Consider the following 15,859-nt stretch of genomic DNA (forward strand, 5'->3'; position numbering starts at 1 on the left):
CCTCATGGTGCTTCGTCATGCTCCATAAAAAACCCACACATTGGTGTATGGCATCAGATACCAAATCATATGTGTTAGAGACAAATGGACACACAATTGCCTGCATTTGAGCGACCTCTAATACCAAACAGGTCTATTTTGTGCAAAATGACACATCCAAACCACTGTCCTGACAGTCTGGGCATAGAATTCACACACCACGAATCTGATGCAAAACAGTACCTGGTGAAATCCATGTCCACTGCTCATGTCATTCTTCAAATCCCTTCTGCCTACGGCACTGTCTGACAATGCCAAATGAGGATGAAGTACTGATTGATGACATCTGCCCTGATGTCTCCAGCTTCATCCTAATCATTCTCACCCTCACTTGGCATATCTGCATTCCCACCCACCATATCTGCTGGCTCCTCCTCATCTTGAATGAATGGTATCTGACGTCGCAGGGCAAGGTTGTGGAGCATGCAGCAGGCTACAATTATTTGACATACCTTGTAGGGTGAGTAGAGGAGGGCCCCTCAAGATTTGTCTATGCAGCTAAATTTTGCTTTCAGTATCCCAAATGTACACTCCATGACTCGCCTAGTCCTTCCATGGCCATCAGTGAAGCAGACTTCCCCTGGCATAATTGGGTACCTCACTGGTGTCAATAACTAAGGATGGTTTGGGGAGCCAGAGTCCCCTGTAAGGTATAGTTACACCAATCCAAACTTTAATTCTGGCAATACACCTAAATGGTAGCAGGAAAAGGTACTGATGCACATGACATACATGTCTTACCAACCAACCAGGCCCTTTCTGTGTATAGTTGTGTCATCAGCAATGGGATACTGCTGTTCCGCTTGATGAAGGAATCATGGACTGATCCTGGATACCTTGCACTAAACTGTGAAATGTAGAGGTCAGCCAAACAGACAACTTGGCCGTTTATGGAGTGAAAGATTCCTGCTCCTATATACCTGTTCATGAGCACTTGGGGGAATGAAGGCTATATGGGTGTCATCTATGGCTCCAACCACATGTGGAATGTGTCCCAAAGCAAAGAATTCAGACTGCATATGGGCCTAATACTCACGTTGGGGAAATCTAATGTAGCTGTCCAGGTGTTTCAGCAATGCAGACTGTACAGCCTTCAAAACCAGACTGAACTTTGGCTGAGACACTTCTGCAGTTAGGGTCCCTGCATTCTGAAAGGACCAAGTGGCCAGGAAGTGCAGCACTGACATGACTTGAACAATGGGAGGTATGCTATTGGGATTGCGAGTGTCAGGCATCAGATCTTCCTCCAACTAATGACATAAATCCATAATTGTATGCCTATCTAGGAGATATATTTGGATTCCATGCTGCAACTCTATGGTCTGCAGGTCTTCTAGTGGACAGTACGCTGGAAGTTGTCTTGCTCTCCTCAGGCCAGGGTAACTATGTGGGACAACACCAGAATGTATGTGAATGACTCAATCAATACATCATAAGTATGATCACAACAACTTCACACATAGATCTGACTCATGTCACATGAAACAGCGAATAAGTGGTATACAACACATAGCAAGCCAAAATGTGAAAGTATACTGGAATCTATTCCCCTAAACCCTTGCATGTACTCAACATGTAGACACATGTCACTGACAGTGATAATTACAACAACCCTTTAGACATGTGACACTAACTTTTCGCTCCTAGACCCTCTTCAGATTGTCATTAGTATGGTGACAACACTGTTTAATGCACATAAGCCAAAATAAGTCTTTTCACTCCTTCTACTAATGACATGCACATTTATACTTGGAAAAAGTAAGCCTGAACTTCACACATTGTCATAGAAATGAGGTTTCAGTAAATGAAGCTATTTTCATTGCTACATCTACATTTATGAGCCCTAAAATTGCAGCTGCCTAACCTACTGTAATGGACATTAGGAAGTGACCTGACCCACCGGTGGATGTCATCATGGCGGTTACAACCATGGTTGACATTCCCATTGGAACACATTGCTGCCTTTGGCGGACTTGGGCCAATGGTGACGTATGCCGGTGATGACGGTCCTGTATGTAGCAGAAGTGACCGCCATCTTCTGCACAATCCCTCACTTGACACCTGACACTGCTGCCAGCAAGACCTCCACAACTTAAGCTGCTGTGTACTGCCTTTGGGAGCAATCATGTCACGTCCTGCAAGTGATATAGCCCCTGCCTTCACTCTGGAAGAGCTGGACAAGCTGGTGAAGGAGGCCCTACCCCGTATGAAAAGCTCTATGGTGTCCCAGAGGAGCAGATAAGTCCAATGCAATACCAGTGGGTGAAAGGTCGAGTGTATGATGGGGTAGATGAAATATGCATGATTGAAGGATTGAGCTATCCTGTGTGGGTAGATGGTTATGTGCACATTTGCGTAGAAAGACTGTTACTCCTGATACATAGTAGGTAGTGTGTGATGTATGTACCCTGATCCACATATGTACATTACAGCAATTACAGCTATATAGGTGTGAGAAATAATTGTAGAGAGGTACCATTTTAAGGACATACGTTCGTCTGATCATATGTTTGTAGCCAAAACCTGGTCCTGGGAATGCATGTTGTATGCCTGACTCCCCTTCACACATGGCCTGAGTACAGAGGGTGACTTACAAAAGAGTTTGAAGTGTGTGGAATGGTATGTTTGGCAACTTAATTGTGCAGCCAACTTGTTTTAGGATGGAGCATGTCTACATGACTTTCTACTTTTGTCTATGTCATCCATGCAGGTCCACGGCCAGCAGAAAAAGGGGATCCGGTGTTTCATTGCCAAGAAAGTGCGGACCCTGGGGATCCACAGCTGGAAGAGAACCCACTGTCGAAAGTCGTGGGAGGACCTGAGGCTGGGCCTATAAGAGCTCTGAGGCCCACCTGGGAATGTCCTCCTACGGATGAAGGGGTGCCCATCAGACCTTGACCCGACTAATGGCCCACATATTGGTGGTGGCCTACCATGAGTTGGATGAGCATTGGAAGGCAGCACAGCAGCCACAAGGGGGTGCGTACAGACTAAACACATTTAAATCCCTCTGAAAGGACGTGTGTGATGTAAAAGACTCTAAGGTGAAACAATGTGGTAAGTGCAAAAGGTCAAGTGTACCCTATGAAAACCTATTTGTGGAGTCCTCAACATTGGTACATAGGTGTGCACATTCTATTGTGTGAAGGGACATATTACTTACCTATGTCATCCCTTCTGTACAGTAGAAATTGATGATGCACATGTGACTGCATCATACGTATGCCACTATACTGCTCTTAGTACCCTGCTGGTTGTTCCTTGTCTCCTAGAGACCCATACTCCCAATATCCAGATGGTAAGTTGTCCGGGTCTCTGCCCTCTGTCCATTCGAATGCCTCTTCATCCTTCTCTATGTGCAACATTGAGTCTGACAAGTTGAGTACGTGCTTGCTATTTCTGAGGTTTCCAATGAGTGTCAACTTATTGTGATGATGGGGTCTCAATGTGATATTTTACATGCCACACTTGCTGCACTTACTCAGATCTATAAGGACGTGTCCCCATTGGTAAGTGAGGACTTAACATTGGCGCATGCGATGTTTCATCAGAATGGACGTCCTGCATGTACTAAACCATGGTGGTATAACTAGATTCCTACTGCAACCCATATCATTGATATGGGAGCTCAGAATATTAGTACCATGTACATGTTCTTTGGATGGTAAGTGGCTACACAGCAATTTCCTCTTTCAATGTGTTGTAGGCATATTAAATAGGCCACTGCATCTTGTTAATTGGGACAATTGTAACTAGTATTTTGCCAACACCATGTGTACATTGTTAGTTTCATAGAGAGGTCAACATTCTGATGCAACCTCAACATACTTACTTTTGCTATTGTGGATATTTTTTGATGGTTTTTAGTAAGGAATCCTATAGCTTGTACTGACTGAATTGTGCCATGAGTGTAACAGGCAGGACGGTCAGACTAATACCATTCTCTGTGTCTATTTCCCTGCAGGTCAGCGCCCATCAAAAGAAGGGTATATGGAGTGCCATCACCAAGGACGTGCAGACCCTGGGGGTCTATGGCAGGCGGCGTACCCACTGTCGGAAACGGTGGGAGGACCTGAGACACTGGACACGGAAGATGGTGGAGACCCAGCTGGGGATGGCCTTCCAATGAGGAAGGGGTGCCCGTCCAACCCTGACCGCCCCTGATGGCCCGGATACTGGTGGTGGCCTATCCGGAGCTGGATGGGTGCTTGGGGGCATCGCAGCAGCCACACAGGGGTGAGTACAGTGCCCTAATTTACAACTTACAACTGGGGTGGTATCCAGGTGGGGGTTGTGGGCCCTGTGGGTGCCCCTAGGCCAGGCCTGGCATTGCAGAGTAGGTCCCATGTTGGGCAGGAGTTTGATGTGAAAGTCCTCCAACCAAGCTAGTAGGCGTCCACTACTGGGCAGGGATCTGTGGGTCTCAGGTATGCTGCAATTTGCATTAGGTTTCCCTATCCATGGGCTGGTGACTAGCATTGTGACTGATAGAGCATTGCCTAATGTGTAGGGCTCTTCCCTGTGTGGTAGTGTGTTGTGTACACAACAGTGGTGTTGTTGCCACAATTGACCAAGTGTATCCTTTGTCTCCCCCCCTTTTTGTTTTGTCACCCTGTCCTTATGTGAATTAGCATCATCTGGCGGAGGAGCAGAGGCACTGGCGACAGAGGGAGCTGCATCGCACAGGACCCAGGAGGCCAAATCTACCGAGGGTGAGGGCACCAGTGGGACGGAGGGCGAGGGGAGCACCATGGCGGAGACTGGAGGGAACAGTTCTGACAAGGATACCTCCTCCGATGGCAGCTCGCTGGTGGTGGCGGACACCTTTGTGGCCATCCCAGCTACAGGCACAGCCACCTCCCCCGTACCAGCACCGCCCTCCCAGCAGCCCCTCAGCGAGTTTCCCGTTCCCGCTCACCCAGGATGGTGGGCATTTCCTTTGCCCCAGGCAACTCAGGCCCTGCCCCAGTTAGACCTGCCGCCCTGAGTGAGGAGTCTATTGACCTCCTTCGATCCATCTCTGTTGGGCAGTCAACCATTGTGAATGCCATCAATGGCTGGCAGCCCAAATGCAACAGACCAATGCATTCCTGGAGGGTACTCACACTGGCTTGGCGGCCCAACAGAGATCAATCCAGGCTCTGGCCTCCTCTCTGATGGCGGCCATTGTCCGTGTTTCCACCCTCCCCCCTCCAACTTCCTCTTCCCAGTCCCATTCCCCTCAACCCCAACCTATCCCAAGCACCCAGTCAGATGAGCAGGCACCCAGGACAACACACAAGAGTGGACATGGCAAACACAAGCACCACACTTTATCCCACAGCCACTCACACAAACAACATCCAGAATCAGACATACCAACATCCACTGCCTCCACTGTGTCCCACTCCTCCTCGTCCTCCACCTCCCTCCCAGTTGCGTCTACACTCACACATGCATGCACTACATCCTCATCCATTTCCACCATCACCAGCACACACACCACCACACCCCGCTCACGTGCAGTCACCACCCCCACATACATGCACACGTCCCACTTTGTCTTTGCCCCCTCCTCCCAAAGTACACAAATGCAAGCACTCAGACACCCAACAGTCATCCACCTCACAACAGCATCCAGACCATGCACCTGCACCCAAACACAACAGACTGACACCTCCTACAACCACTCCCTCTTCCTCCACTCCCAAACCATCTCCTTGTTCCCACCCCAATGTCCCTAAGAAGCTTTGCTTTTCCCCGCCACCATTGACCTCTTCCCTGGCCCTCCCCCGTCCCTCACGTCAGGCCAAGGTGGTCAAAGCCCAGGCAAGCACCTCAGCCACCCAGTCCACAGGCACAGTAGTGTCCCCAGCTACTCCAGGTGGGAAAGGATTTCAGCCAACAGCCATCCACCTCACAACAGCATCCAGCCCATGCACCTGCACCCAAACACAGCAGACTGACACCTCCTACAACCACTCCCTCTTCCTCCACTCCCAAACCATTGCCTTGTTCCCGCCCCAATGTCCCTAAGAAGCTTTGCTTTTCCTCGCCACCATTGACCTCTTCCCTGGCCCTCCCCCGTCCCTCACGTCAGGCCAAGGTGATCAAAACCCAGGCAAGCACCTCAGCCACCCAGTCCACGGGCACAGTAGTGTCCCCAGCTACTCCAGGTGGGAAAGGATTCCAGCCACAGCCATCCACCTCACAACAGCATCCAGTCCATGCACCTGCACCCAAACACAGCAGACTGACACCTCCTACAACCACTCCTTCTTTCTCCACTCCCAAACCATCTCCCTGTTCCCACCCCAATGTCCCTAAGAAGCTTTTCCTCTCCACCTTGACCTCTTCCCTGGCCCTCACCCCGTCCCTCATGTCAGGCCAAGGTGATCAAAACCCAGGCAAGCACCTCAGCCACCCAGTCCATGGGCACAGTAGTGTCCCCAGCTACTCCAGGTGGGAAAGGATCCTGGCCACCAGCCAGCCAAACAGAAAGGGTGCCTGCCCCAAGTGCATCAAGAAAGGGCAAAGAGTCAGCCCCAGCTCCAGAAAGAAAGGGCAAGGTGGCAGCCCCAGCTGCAGGAAGGAAGGGCAAGGAGGTGGCCCCAGCTGCTGGAAGGAAGGGCAAGAGGCTTGCAACAGCAGGCAATAGAGACAAGGGGCCTGGTGCCGGGACTCAGTCGATGCCCCCACCACCAACAATGGAGGTGCAGCCTTCCAAGGCTGCAGGGGATGGACTGGAGCCTCCCCCCACCACTGCCAGCACCGCCACCAGCACTGCCACCAGCAGCAGCAGCCCCAGTGGGCAGCCGTCGAAGGTTGCAGGGGATGGGCTGGACCCTATCCCCACCACTGCCAGCACTGCCAGCAGCAGCAGCAGCCCCAGTGGGCAGCCATCTGAGGCTGCAAGGGATGGGCTGGAGCCTCCCCCCATCACTGCCAGCTCCACCAGCAGCAGCACCACTGCCAACACTGAGCAGCCATCAACGCCGGCAGACAGTGTGTATTCCTGCATCCATGGGCTGTTGTGCAGCCTGGCCCTGGCAAATCCTGTGGGTCTGACACCCAGGTGAGAGACTGTGACCTTGCATCACATGGCACAATGCCCCCTCCAGAACCAGTGGATAAGTCATCCACTCACCCCATCCTCCCCTGGATGAAGGTCACTAGGCATGATGCCCCCTCCAGAACCAGTGGAGAAACCATCCACTTACCCCATCCTCCCCAGGATGAAGCTCACTGGGCACCATGCCCCCTCCAGAACCAGTGGGCAAGTCATCCACTTAAGAGACTGTGGCCTTGCACTCCCCAGGACAGAGCAAAGGGCATGTTGCCCCCTCCAGAGCAAGTGAGCAAGTCACCCACTCGAGAGACTGTGGCCTTGCACTCCCCAGGACCAAGTAATGGGCATGTTGCCCCCTCCAGGACCAGTGGCTTTGTACCATCTTCTGGCAGAGGTGCCCCCCCATTCCTTGTTCCCTGAGGTGCCTGTCTATTTTCGACCTTATGCCCCTGCAGTGTTCTCTCCTGTTGTTGCAGGAGTGAGATGGGGCCTTGGACTTTGTGATGTGGCCTGTGGCCCACGAACATTGAGGACTGGGCAGTGTCCCTTGATTTGTAAGTATGTATATACTTTTTTATTTGGATGCACGTAGTACTACTGTATTTGTCTTATTACACTCTTTTTATTCTATTATAGTTGTCCTTGCATTATTCCTGAGGGGTGCGGGGTGAATATGTAATGGTACTAGATCTGCTTGTGTATATGGTGTTGGTGGTGGGGCTGTTTCGTGTGTGTGTTACTCTCTTTTTCCTCCCCCCTCCCCCGTGAGCTAAGTGGCAGTACTCACCGTGGTCATCTTCACCAGCGTTGGTGTTCATAGTGGAGCAGCATGTAGAAGAACATGGGGAAGACATGCAACTCGGGCTCCATGGTGGCGTGGTTCTTCCTTGAGTCGGCAGAGGTGAGTCATTTCCCTTCTGTGCAGTGTTTCCGCCAGGCTTTTGGTGTTGGTGATACCGCCCCGAAAAGGGGGCAAATTAGTGTTTCATTATACAGTGGAAGGAACATTGTTTTCCGCCTGGCTGTAGACGGTTACCGCTGTGGTGCCTGTTCATTTCGACCTGGCGGTCGGTGTGTTAAAGGGGCTGTCTGTCTGAGCGTTTTCCGCCGTAGTCATTATTTCAAAGTTATTACCGCCGGCCTGTTGGCGGTATTACCACCACTTCATCACCGACCGCCAGGGTTGTAATGAGGGCCTATGACCTTAACATTATCTCATGGAAGAAAGAATCTGCTACAGAAAATCATGAATTACAATTCACTAATTACATACCACATGAATCTCAGCATTACATGTACTTCTTGTTCGAAAAATTGCCTAAAGAAATGAGCATTACAAAATACATGTTAAGTTCGACAAATTTATTGATCTTCCACCAATACCAATTAGCAACAAATAGGTTTTGATGTTCTCACCACTCTTGCACGATTTACACCTTCCACATTTGGAAACCACTCTGTTCCGATAGCCAACCATCATGTCTAGAATCTACTTTGATGTCACTGTGTATCAGCATGTCTCTCACTGACCACGATTTGTGGTAGGTAATCAAAGGATATGGTGAGACTTTATGTCCGATCTTGCGAGGATAACCCCTTGCTTGGAATCTACGTAACATAGTGTCAGTCAGTCAGTCAAAAATTTATTTTCGGCAAATTACAATAAAAGCACAGATTCATTATACATAGAATTAGAAAATTTTAAAAACACAATACATAAAATGTGAAGCAATATTAGCAAACGGTGTCTCACATATCTAAAATACAAACTATCTTCAGATTAATAAATCGGCTTTCTCATAAAATACCTAAAAGCAATATCAATGTCATAATCAAATTAAAATCTTATACAATTATACCCTAGATTAGTATACAACTGCTTCCACCAGTTCGTATCGTTTTCAGATAGCAATAGCTAGTCTTAAAATTTTTTAAATGGCATAACAAATCTGAGTTGATGGCAATTGTTGTGCATACATCACTGCATCCTTATAAGATGTAATTCGTAATTTCAGTGAAAATGGCAATATAAATGTATGTCTGGGAGCAGAATAGAGTGAGCAAAATAAAGAAATACCATGTGCTTTGTTTAGAGAAGGTATCACAAGAACAATTCAGGAGCACTTTTTGCCAAGTACTTTGCTTTGGAAAGGCCACTCTAAAATGTATCAAATTTAATCTGAATAAAACAAGAAGAGAATATTCTGCGTCACTGGGGAACCAGGTTAAACAAGGTTCCATCAGAGTCTTTGTTGAGATCTGGATATAGGGATCGAAAGTTTTCAATTTCAGGGCCCCCTGTAATCTCTCATTCAAATTATAGTCAGTGTATCATATTTTAACCAGATCATTAGCATTTAAAGGCAACAACTCTGAATGAATAAACATATTCTCCAAGCCTAAGTTCCGGAAAGATGTTTGCAGGTATGAGAACCATGGAATCCTGCTAAAATTGGCCAGTTGGATACAGTCGGTCAAACAGTCTTGCAACATAGTGGTTTCTTCATTCTTGCAAGCCTCAGTGCTGCTGCAATTTTATTGAGTCTTAAGTAGTTCCCCATAGGGAATTCTCCACTTCAACTTAGTAGGGTGATGACTATACATATGCAATAAGCTGTTGCCTGCTGTCTCCTTGTGATGAAGAGAATTTTGAACACTACCTTCCTTGATTTTCACATGCACATCCAGAAAATCCATTACGCTATCAAGTACCTGATGAGTGAAGGATAAATTCAGATCATTGTGTGAAATATGTTATAAAAAATCTTGAAAGAGACTTCTGGGACAATCCCATATGACAAAAATGTAATTAATATATCTTGCCCAGAGTGCTATGTGTACCATCCAAACTTCATTATCCTCCTACCAGATATGTTGCTGCTCCCACCAACCCATGAAAATACCTGCAGAACTTGGAGCAAACCCATTGCTGTTCCGGTAACATGTCTGTACCATTCGTTGTTGCAAAGGAAGACATTATTACTCAAACAAAATTTCAACATGCCAAGTAACATCATGGCATGATCATCAGATGGATGGCTTTGTCCCAACAGAAATGTCTACAAGGCCCAATCCCCAACTCATGATCGATACAAGTGTACAATAATACCAGACACCACATCAATGGAAACCAAAAGATATGTTGACTGCCAGGGTCTCTACTCAATCTTAGAAATGAAATCAGCTCTATCCCTGCAGTATGTGGGTAAATTCAATACACATGGTAATAAAAAGAAATACAAATAAATGGAGGTGGGTTTTAAAAGACTACCATTGGCAGAGATGATAGGTCTACCAGGAGGGTTTATTTTATCCTTATGAATTTTAGGAAGCATACAGAAACATGGTGCCACTGGTTTCTGTACTTACACAAATTGAAATTCATTGGTACTGAGGAGACCTCGCTCTCTCCAATCACTATGCTTACAATAGTAACAAGAAATAGACTGTTTAGAGGCCTCAATGCTTGAGACCCCACAATCCTTTACTGTTGTTAGTTGCCTATCAACCTCTTGCAGATATTTCTGGGCATCCCACAAGATTACATTACCCCCCTTATCAGAAGTCTTGATTACGATATTGGAGTCCTGTGATAATGTATGCAAAGGCAATTTATGGGCTATATTCAGGTTTTCTGTAAAATGATTTTTTTTGCTCTTTAAAAGATTTTTCGTTTCTACCTTGTGAATGGTATCTGTATTGTCATGTGGGGTGTTGGGAATGCATCTGGATTGAGGCTTGATAGAATAAGTATCCATCCTATCCTATCCTATTCAAGTTTCATAGAGACCAAAAGTCCCTTTCCATATTGAAAACCAACTCCCCATGTTCCAATTCATCTAAAGCCATCAGCCCCTCAACATCACTCAAAAACAAATTATCAGCAGTATGATCTATATTAGAACCACTAGTAGGGGTCTTTGAACTTCTGTCCTCTTGCTGTGAGAACATTTTCATCAATTTCAACTTGCGACAAAATAAGAACATATCAATTCAAGTTCTACAGTAGTCCGTATTGGCTACAGAACAGAAGGACAAGCCCAGTTCTAAAAGAGATTAGAACATTGGAACGTTGGCAGCTCCATTGAAAACAATGGAGTGCTGCAGGCTTTTACTGGCCGGTAAAAGCCCGCAGCGCCAACATTCCAATGTTCGCTTTGTTCACTGCAATAGCTGTGAACAAAGCCTCACGGAGCCCGAGGGGATTTTAATCCCCTCGGGCTCCGTGAGCAATTTGTTTTATTTAATAGAACATTCTGTCCTGAGTGGCAGAATGTTCTAATAGCCTTAGAACCCGCCGTAGCAGGCTCTACCGGCTATTAAAGGCCCTTTCCCTTGTTAAATGCCCTCGCCTTCGGCTCGGGCATTTAACGCAGGAGCGGGCCTATAATAGCCGGTAGAGCCCACTACGGCGGGTTCTAAGGCTATATTGTTCACTGTCGCTTAGTTCATATGTTGAAAAATTAATAACAGTTAGTTTATTCTCACCCATCATTTTTTCTTTATTTGCCTTGTAGGTCTCCCATGTGGCACTGTAGTTTTGTCTCTCTTTCCCTCCTCTCCGGGCTTTCCACCTGGCCAAGGCAGACAGCAGTGACAAGTCCCTATTGCTGGTATTTGGCTGTTCCTCCAGATCTGAGTAAAATTCAAATCCTGATTCAGATGTAACCAATTCCTGTTCTCTTAGGGCCCCTCCTTGCTTAAACTGTCTAAGAGGATTGTCAAATCTTCTACCAAAAGTGAGAATGCAGCCAGAAGCATAATCCTGTTTGTCCCTAAGAAACTTACTCCTCCTTTTTACCTGAATTTCCTATTTATATTTGTTAAGCATTTGCTCCATTGCACAGCTAAACTTTTTTACTTCATCTTGCTCTGGATGCTACTCCAAATTGCTTTCTCTTTAGCAATCTCCTCACAAGTCTGTTCTAACTCCAATTTAGCATACTTGGACTATAATCCCAGCATTCCCTTACATGTGGAGTCCAATAAAGCAGACCATTCCTCCAACAATTTAAGATTAGGGTTTTGATGTGTGATTAATATAAGTAGTTCTCTTGGAACACTGCCAACTTCGATGTAATTATCCAAGGATGCAACTTCCCACCAGTGGTTTATTTCCTTTTTCAATAATATCTCATAATGGCCAAAGTTTTTGCAGACTCGCTGCCACTGCTCACCCTACTCATATCACCAAGGCTATCTTCATTCATCTCATTAAAGAGAATGGGTGCTACTTTGGCGCGTTTCTGCTGTGCCTCATCCATATTTCCAATGATTAATTGCTTTGCTTGCAGGTTAACTTAAAAACCCACTTAAACTGTGCACTATTGTTCCAAGAATTCTCCAGCTCTAAGCCAAAGCCACCCTAGGCAATCAAACCCAGGATGGAACCCCTGCCATTAATGCTAAGCATAATAACGTAAAGCAGCATGATGATAGTCTAGGGTCTAGGGTCAGTGCACCTGCAATCCAGCAATCAGTGATGTCATAGAAGATGTCATCAGTGATGTCAGTAACCATGTCATGAGTGATGTAACATGTGAGGTCATAAGCAGTGCATTACAGTAGTGCAAGTTATAGTTAGCTCAGGTAAGTATAACTTCTGAATTTCTATGGTTGTGTACGAGTACATTCAGAACCTAACTATAACGTCCATGTACCCTTTGTTTTTTTCAGTGAATTTCTAAGGTTTTTTTAATTCTATTTTTTAACTATAACGTCCCCGTAACCTTTGTTTTTTTCAGTTAATTTATACGTTTTTTTAATTTCATTAGCCCTCAATAACATGCCTGTAACCTTTGTTTTTTTCAGTGAATTTCATTTTTTTTTTACGTATAGTAATTTTAATAACTGTATGCTAATCCAACCACTGCTGCACACGTCCTTTGGGCGTGCACAGTGACGGCTAGCCACAGGGAGGACAGCCCCTATTAGCACCCAACCTTGCACTGTGCACTGCCTTCTCCCATGCGCAGTAAGGGTTGCCCGCAAGGGCTGGCCTGCAGCCAGTGCCTGTGGCCATACCCCCTAACCACCCAACCCGATGTTGTACATGGCCCTTTGCACAACATAGGTGTGAGAGGCTGTATCTGAGAGTAAGAGTGGCTGTCATAATGTCTGTCTCACTGTGAGAGTACGTACATCGGTGTTTTAGTGGGTGCGTCAGTATGTGAGTGGGTGTATCAAGCTGTCAGTGGGCGTGATGGTTGTGTGATGGTCTGAGTGGATGTGTGAGCGAGTACGTAACTGTCTGAGTAGGTATGATTGGGTGCATGAGGGTCTGTGAGTGGCTACGTGAGTGTCTGAGTGTGTCTGTGAGTAGGTGCGTGAGTGTTTGAGTGGGTCTGTGAGTGGGTGTGTAAGTGTCTGAGTGGGTGTGTGAGTGGAATAATTGATTGAAAGAGAGAGAGAAAGAAAGTGAGAGTCTTTAAGGCTTTGATGTCTGATATACTTATGAGTTATTTGTCTCCAATTTAAAATAAAAAAATGTAGTTTTTTTAATAATATATCTTTTTTTAAATAAAAAAAAAGAAATGAACTCGAAGCTCAGTGTGAAGGTATGCGACCTTCACACTGAGCAATGGGAGTTTATTTTTAATGTCCTTTTTTGTATCCCTTTATGGGCTTTTATATTATTTATGTATAATAAAAAAAGACAAATAATCAAAAGCCCTTTACATCTCTTAAGGGCTCCCCGCGGTCCCAATATATATATTTTGCATTTTTTTTCTTTCTTTCTTTCTTCCTTTCTTTCTTTCTTTCTTTCTTTCTTTCTTTCTTTCTTTCTTTCTTTCTTTCTTTCTTTCTTTTTTCTTAAATAAAACATGCTTTGTGGGACCGCAAGGAAGCCCTCAAGGGCTTCCCCGCTGTCCCTATTTTTTTATAATTTTCTTTTATTAAAAAGCCCTCTCGGGCTACCTGGCGCTGCGGGGGAAGCCTTAAGGCCCCCACAGTGCCAATGTTCCAGCAAGCGCAGAGCTGCTTTGACAGCAGCTCCGTGCTTGCTGAAGCATTTCATCTTTGTCCCCTGCTTTTTACTTAAATGGACACCCCGTTTTTTACTTGCCTATATCTTTGGTGCCGCTTTACTAATCTTCACAAAACTTTCCCAAAATATTTGCCAGTCATGTCAGCTGCTGTCTGTAAAGTTTTAGGGTGATCTGTTCCAGGGGGGGAATGAGAAAAAGGTGGGCCCCAAAACACATTTTCCTCATTCATTTTTCTATAGGGATTTTGAACAGTGAAAGTGCCAAAACTACTGGATGGAATTACACCAAATTTGGCAGAACAGTAAGTCCTGGTCCAGAAAATGATTTTTTTGTTTTGGTTGTAAATCCATTCAATAGTTTTAGATAATTAAAGAAAATCCAAAGTTGTATATCTACGGACGCGAATGATTTTCAACCCGTCCTGATCTCGTGCTGAGATCTGATTACCTCTAAACACCTCACCAAGGAAGCCGTTGAAGTGTTGTAAGTCATCTTGAGACTCAGCAGGAGCCTAGTCCCTGAAATAAGAATACAAAATGCAAACGTGGCCAAGGTACGAACACACTGACCCTTTAGCTCTGGTGCATTTTTTTAAAAATGTTTGCAGCAAATTTGTGACGGGGTCGCAAATCTGCAGTAAAAATTAAAAAAAGAAAACAAGTTTCTGCTCCCGTTCTTGTTTTTAAAGAATCCCCCTGGTGGGCCCAGTCCTGGAGGCCCTTTTTTTTTTAAAAGGGGGGCTCCTCATTCTAACCATGTCATACATGAAAGCCTAAAAAGTCTCTCTCTGTCTCCCTCTCACTATCTTTCTCTTTTTCAACCTCTTTCTCCCACTCACACACCCACTCAGACACTTAAGCACTCACTCTCAAACTGACACAGACACTCATGCACTTACTTACAGACCCACTGAGACCCTCTTGCACCCACTCCCAGCCCTGTCACACCCTCACGCACCCACTCACAGACCAACTCAGTCAGTTAAGCACCCACTCACAGACCCACTCAGACTGTCACACAGCCAATCACAGACCCACTCACACCGTCATGCACCCACTCACAGACCTGCACACACACTGACACACCCACTAAAACACTGATGTATGCACTCTCACACCCAGACAGACAATCTGACAGCCACTCTGACCTCCAGATACACCTTCTCACACCTATTCTCACACCCAGAGAGGCTGCAGCCAACTCCCACCACACATGGTCAAAGGGCCGTGCACAGCCTGGGGGGTTAGGGGGGTTGGTGCCAGGGTCTGGCTGCAGGCCAGGTCTTGGAGGCAACTTACCCTCTGCATGGGTGAAGACCATGCACGGTGCAAGGTTGGGTGTTTATAGGAGTTTGGCCTCGGGCCCTATGGTCTATAGCCATTGTGCACAGCCAAAGGACATATGTGGCAGTGGTTGGATTAACGTATAGTAATGGAAATTACTATATGTAAAAAAAAACTAGAAATTCACTTAAAAAAACGAAGGTCACAGGGACATTACAGTTAGGCTCACATTTTAAATGTACGAAACAACAGAAATTTACAAGTTATAGTTGGAGTTACCGCAAGTAACTATAACTTGTGCCCTAAAGTAATTATAACTCATGCCCTCGCCAAAGGTGCTATAAGAAAATGGCACTGTGTCTCTCCTGAATCTTTTTCAGCAGTCTTTAGGCCCAAGTCACAAAGGTAAACTTACCCTTTTGGTCTAAGTTTACACCAAAAGTGTAAATTATGACTTCTTCGAATTCACAAAGGTAAGTTACAAGTAGTATCTTTACTTT

Source organism: Pleurodeles waltl, chromosome 4_1 (assembly GCF_031143425.1).
Source record: "Pleurodeles waltl isolate 20211129_DDA chromosome 4_1, aPleWal1.hap1.20221129, whole genome shotgun sequence".
NCBI classification, from domain to species: domain Eukaryota; kingdom Metazoa; phylum Chordata; class Amphibia; order Caudata; family Salamandridae; genus Pleurodeles; species Pleurodeles waltl.